At 41.9% G+C, this 5,760-nt stretch overlaps 1 non-coding gene across 1 annotated transcript; it reads right to left on the bottom strand.

The window, feature by feature from the left end:
- Positions 1–4,442: 4,442 nt before the first annotated feature.
- Positions 4,443–4,526, bottom strand: Trnas-gga (transfer RNA serine (anticodon GGA)). The gene is given in 2 exon segments: positions 4,443–4,477; positions 4,487–4,526. It is a non-coding gene; the product is annotated as a tRNA-Ser (tRNA).
- Between the last annotated feature and the right edge of the window lie 1,234 nt (positions 4,527–5,760).

A 5,760-nucleotide genomic window follows, 5' to 3' on the forward strand; every position in this document is an offset into this window, starting at 1 on the left:
CTGTCTGCTCTCTAGCGAGATGGCTATTACATATTTAGTACAGTGAGCTAACAAACACTTTTATCCTCTCAAAGTGTTGTCAGACGAAACGCATTTTTGAGCAACCACGCTTACGTGCATTTCGTATTAGCCTAATTAGCGTAACATTAGAATACGATTCCCCCACATAAATCATCGACGAGTCAAAAGCGAAACGTGGCACAGTGCGTTATCTTGATGAAGAAGGAAGACATTGACCCATTTTTCGGGTCTTTTTCTTCGTAGGTCGGTTCGCAAACATTGCAGTACGCCCTTGTAAATTCAGCGGTTCAGGTTTTTCCTCTTGGAATGAACTCTGTCTGCATTATGCCCTCAGTATTGAAAAAAAAAACAAGCAGTCTCTGAAATCAATTTCGATTGACGAGCCTTTTTACGGCGAGGAGATTCGTGGGTTTTCCATTAAGCACAATTAATTTTCATCTCAGGATCATAGCCATAGACCCAAGTTTCATCTTCAGTTATATTTGTCGAGCAGAAGTCCTTATATGAATGAAAACGATCCCTGAACTCGATGCAAACTGCCACACAATTTTCCTCATGTTCACCACTCAAAAGTCTAAGAACAGATTTTGCACACACTTAAATCGCTCATACCACTAGCAAACAGTCTTCGGTCTTGCACCATTATCACCATCCATCAATTTCAGCATTTTCTGAGTTTCTGTGTCACTTATTTGCAACTTGAAGCAAAACTTAATGTTCAAACGTTGTTCGAAATCCATGAAGCACGACAGAAAAGGTAAACACATAACTCACTCTACCGTGTCTGTACGCTGACTGAGAGTCAGAACTTGAGGATGGCTGTCTCAACAAATCAGGGTACAGGCCAAATTACAAGAAATGGGTGTAGAGTTAGCAGCAGTTGTAAAAAAAAGTTTCATTCAAAGTATTTTTTATCACACCTCGAATGAATGCTTTTTTGGACCTTTGGACCTCAGGATAAATCAGTGTAGACATTGTAGTTTTCTCACTTGGTACAGGCAGTAAAAATCTATGCTTTGCACGGGTTGTACGTGCAAGGAATAACGTGTTTACATCAAATTATAGTCGTATAATGGATGCTGCCACGGCTTACTCTTTTAAATTAATTAGTTCTGTTCGCTCTCAACTTTGTCTATCACAAGGTCTGTTCAGTCATTAAACCAGATAACTGGCAACAGTTAAGTTTCATTTGGACAGTTCTCTCACTCTATTTAACTAATAATTAACATTACTAAACTCACATCTTTCATTCTCAAATTCTTTGGGTTTAAATTAATTAAGACAGAAGTATAAACAAAATTTAACGTCTTTCAAAGAGCCATTGCGGCGCTGTCGTAGATTTACGTCCAAACATCTACGCAGTATCTTTTGGAGTGAAGACATATGACACTGTTGGTGATTACAAATGAAGCTGTTTTCTGCGTCGATCACTCGATCACTTATTTGTTTTGCCACTACGCCCTCAATGGTTCACACCCCGCTCTTCAGTTGAAGTATTGTTCAGTTGCATAGCTGTTATTTGTGCAAAGTACAGACGCCTTTCTACATCAGCAGACCAACTGCAAGGCAGTTGATATTGTATGTTTTGATGGTGATAAAACCGTTGATTTAGAAAAGGCACCGTTAAACATAAAAAAATACATGAGTTAGTGAGAGTGAAGTGTACGTGCAAAGGGAGTACAGTTGAAGAAAGGGCTGCATACTCCTGCTTGTTGTATGTGCTCTCGACTGTCTATTGTGCTTACACTGTCACTTCAAAGATATTATACATGTCAGAGACGTTCTTTCATACATTAAGTATAAAGATATTTGGAAGGTGCAATTGCTGGACATTTGCTATTCGTTAATGTACGTCACAATTCAGTTATTATATTGCATGGTGATATGCATAAATGTTTTTCTTTTATTTTCAATAATATGAATAGACTACAACAGAATATGGGCATGTGCACAATTCATTTATTGTATTGCATGATTTTATAAACATAAATATGTTTTTCTTGTAATTAAAAAAAGTGATCTGCCACCGCAGAATAAGGACATGTGCACAGCTCTATTATTACAACAAATCTCTTCTAATGCAAGCTCTTTGCTTTCCATATTTCCACAGGTGTAGGAAGAATCAAAACAAGAAAAAAATGTGTAGTAAACATGGGTTCTGAAGTGCATACCTTATGAGCTATGAGCACTTGTACATCATCGCTACTGTGAAGCCCATCTCCTCTACGGAACAAGTGCTCATAACTGTTAATGTATGCACTTTAGAACCCATATTTACTACATATTTTTTTCTTGTTTTGGTCCATACCACACCGTCCCAAAATATGGATAGCAAAGGACTTGCAGTAGAAAACATTTGTTTCACAGTATCTAAGATGAAGAAGTGTTCGTAGTTCTCAAGGTACACATTTTAGAGCCCATATTTACTACATTTTTGCTTCGAATGATCATTCCTGTCATATTCCTGAATGACCGTTCCTCCTGGGACACTCTATATATAAAACGGATTCGTGTTTCTTTTTTTCTACTTGAACACAATTTTATAAACAGCAAAAGATAAATAAAACACACCTTGCCTTTTTCTGCTGCTGTGGAAAGGCGCCTGCGCTCTTCATTAACAACAGCTATGTAACTAAACAAGATCATGGTGTGAACCATCAAAACGTTTAGCGACAAATGAGTTAGTGACTGACGTGGAAAACTGCTTTATCAGTAGTCGTAGCCCTGATGATGCCGTCCTTTATGGTCGAAGTATTCTATTGTTGATGGTGAACAGTTCGTCGGACATGCACACTAAGGTTAGAACCACACTTGGCACTACTCGAGAGGAGTAAATTATGTTCAGGCACCACGTTTCACACTCCTCTTTCGCTCATCGTCATACTTCCATTGCGGCCACCTACAGTTAACAAGTACACTTAAACCACAACTCACCCACAGTAAGCAAAGTGACCGCTGTACGCGGTGAAAGAAAATCCTTGGAGAAGAAGCGGTTGAATCTATCCCTTCGTGATATGTCAGTTAATAAGCTCACAAGACTCTTATCTTCCTTTTTCTAATACTATTGTCAGCCTTTGTACTACACAAGAAAGAAACACCTCACATACACTGGGGTCGAAAATTAAAGCAACAAACCGCTGTTTCCCCGACCTGTGTCTAATTCACGATATAATCACGCAAACTGTCAACTGATGTCCGTACGATTGAGTTCTTCACGGGAGATGCCAATCAGGTCAATGGACAACCGCGCCAACGATGATGCCAGGGCACCTATCAAACGGGATAGAGATTGCTAGGCAGTCCCACATCCCCAATGGCTGTAGACACGGTCACAGACAGTTCAAATGGTTCAAATGGCTCTGAGCACTATGGGACTCAACTGCTGAGGTCATTAGTCCCCTAGAACTTAGAACTAGTTAAACCTAACTAACCTAAGGACATCACAAACATCCATGCCCGAGGCAGGATTCGAACCTGCGACCGTAGCGGTCTTGCGGTTCCAGACTGCAGCGCCTTTACCCGCACGGCCACTTCGGCCGGCTCACAGACAGTGCGGTACGGCACAGAGAAGACGCCTAACAGACACTCTGCGTTGGAGGGCCGAAGGAAGAATGGAAGCAAGACAGTCGCAAACTGATATGGCCCGATGGATTAATGTGAATCGCTCTGTTGCTTCTCGAATGCAGCGACAGTTCATAGAGACCGAAAGTATAAAGTGGATCCTAAAGAGCAGGGCAGAACCGACCACATGTGACGTCGAAAGAGAGGATGTTTGTTAGGCTGTAACGGCATGACGGTACCGCCTTAGCACTGCACGGCAGCTGGCATCAGACCTTGCAGCATCCACTGGACGTGGTGTACAGTAGTCTTTGGCAGAGTGACTTTTATTGTTGGGGACATTCTGTATGTGTATCTCTGACGTGTCTTCAAATATGGGAACGTATAGAGTGGAATCGTTAACACGCCATCAGGACGTTCGAACAGTGGGCCAATGTTCTTTTCGCAGATGAGTCCCGATTTGGTCTGAAGACTGACTGTAGACTGATTCGTATCTAGAGGGAACGTGGAACACGGTTTTGCGACCCAAACACTGTGGAAAGGGAAAGATACCGAGAAGAATCCCCAATTTTGTGGGCAGCGATTATGTTGACCAATCGAAAACCTCCTCATGAAATTGAACAGATGAATCGGCAAGGTTTAATTGCTTTCAGGTATCGTGACGAGATCTTGGGGCCGCATATACGGTTGTTGCGAGGCCCAACTTCATATTGATGGACGATAATGCTCGACTTCATAGAGAATGGGTGGTTGATGGTTCAAAATGGCTCTGAGGACTATGGGACTTAACTTCTGAGGTCATCAGTCCCCTACAACTTAAAACTACTTAAACCTAACTAACCTATGGACATCACACACGTCCATGCCCGAGGCAGGATTCGAACCTGCGACCGCAGCGGTCACGCGGTTCCAGACTGTAGCGCCTAGAACCGCTCGGCCACCCAGGCCGGCTGGGTGGTTGATGTTTTCGTGGGAAAGGAAGATATTGCATGCATGGTGAGTCTTGCTTGCTCTCCCGATTCAAATCCCATAGATTATGCCTGGGAAGCACTAGGGAGACTTGCGAGAAGCTCTGCAAGAAGAATGGGCGATATTACTTCAACATGAGATTGATGACATTATTCACAGCAAGTCCCGCGGTTGTCAGGCCTGTAATGCTGCCACAGGTGGGATCACTCCGTACTGAGCACATTACCCAGTCGTCGGAATGTGAGCGCAATTTCTTAAGTTGGAGAAGACGAAGAACATTTTTGTCCATCGCTATGCATGTTGCAATTGTTTATCTTCTACATTCTTTACATTGTTTCTACTTTACTGTCACCTGTTTACACTGTTTTGTGAGAACATAAAAGCAACTTTGCAAAATTTCCGTTTGTTGTTTTAATTTTGGACACCAGTGTATTTCGCTAAACACTAAACTCTGCTCCCTAATTGTAGCCATTTCTACACTGCTATCGTCTCTCGTCTATCGTCTCTCGTCTCCCACTAACACCTTTTGAACATTAGGTAAAATGTAACACTTCAGCATTTTCGCTATATTTATACTGTATGTGTATTTCATACAGCTGCCTTTATTACTCATTACGAATTAGATTCGAACACCTGCGTAGGGATATGGGTTAAACAGATCTCTTCAAAGGTAATTGGAGTACAAAATAACGAGTGAATTGCTCTGATGAATTGCTGGTTTCTCTTGCGGAGAACTGAAGAGAATGCCAGTGTACCAGCTGTTGTGTAGACGTGTCTGCTACGGCGTATTGTGTCAGAGAACAGAACAGAACAGAAAAGGAAGCTCTACGTGCTTTGTAACGGCTGGGAAACAGATAAGACCATCAGCGGCGGCAATTTTCTGGCCTGCCGCCGCAATTAACGGAGAAGCTCGTGTACTGACGATGTTTATTCTTGTCCGCTGCAAGTGCTTTGGAAGCATAACTCGCTGGTGAAACGCTCTCTGATAACTACAATGGCTTTCAAATGTCTTGTACTTTATCTCTTGTACTGTCAGTTTTTAAAATGTTCCAACGGACCAACATGTCGCTGCAGCGGTGTAACGAACAGTTAAAAGTATTTTTTCCGTCTCGAATCTACATGCGTATTTACTCACACATTTTTAATGGAGTAAAAATAAAATGAAATACTCTCGGGAGAAATTGACTTCGTTTATGAACTCATACAATATGC

Source organism: Schistocerca nitens, chromosome 5 (genome assembly GCF_023898315.1).
Source record: "Schistocerca nitens isolate TAMUIC-IGC-003100 chromosome 5, iqSchNite1.1, whole genome shotgun sequence".
Classification (NCBI taxonomy): domain Eukaryota; kingdom Metazoa; phylum Arthropoda; class Insecta; order Orthoptera; family Acrididae; genus Schistocerca; species Schistocerca nitens.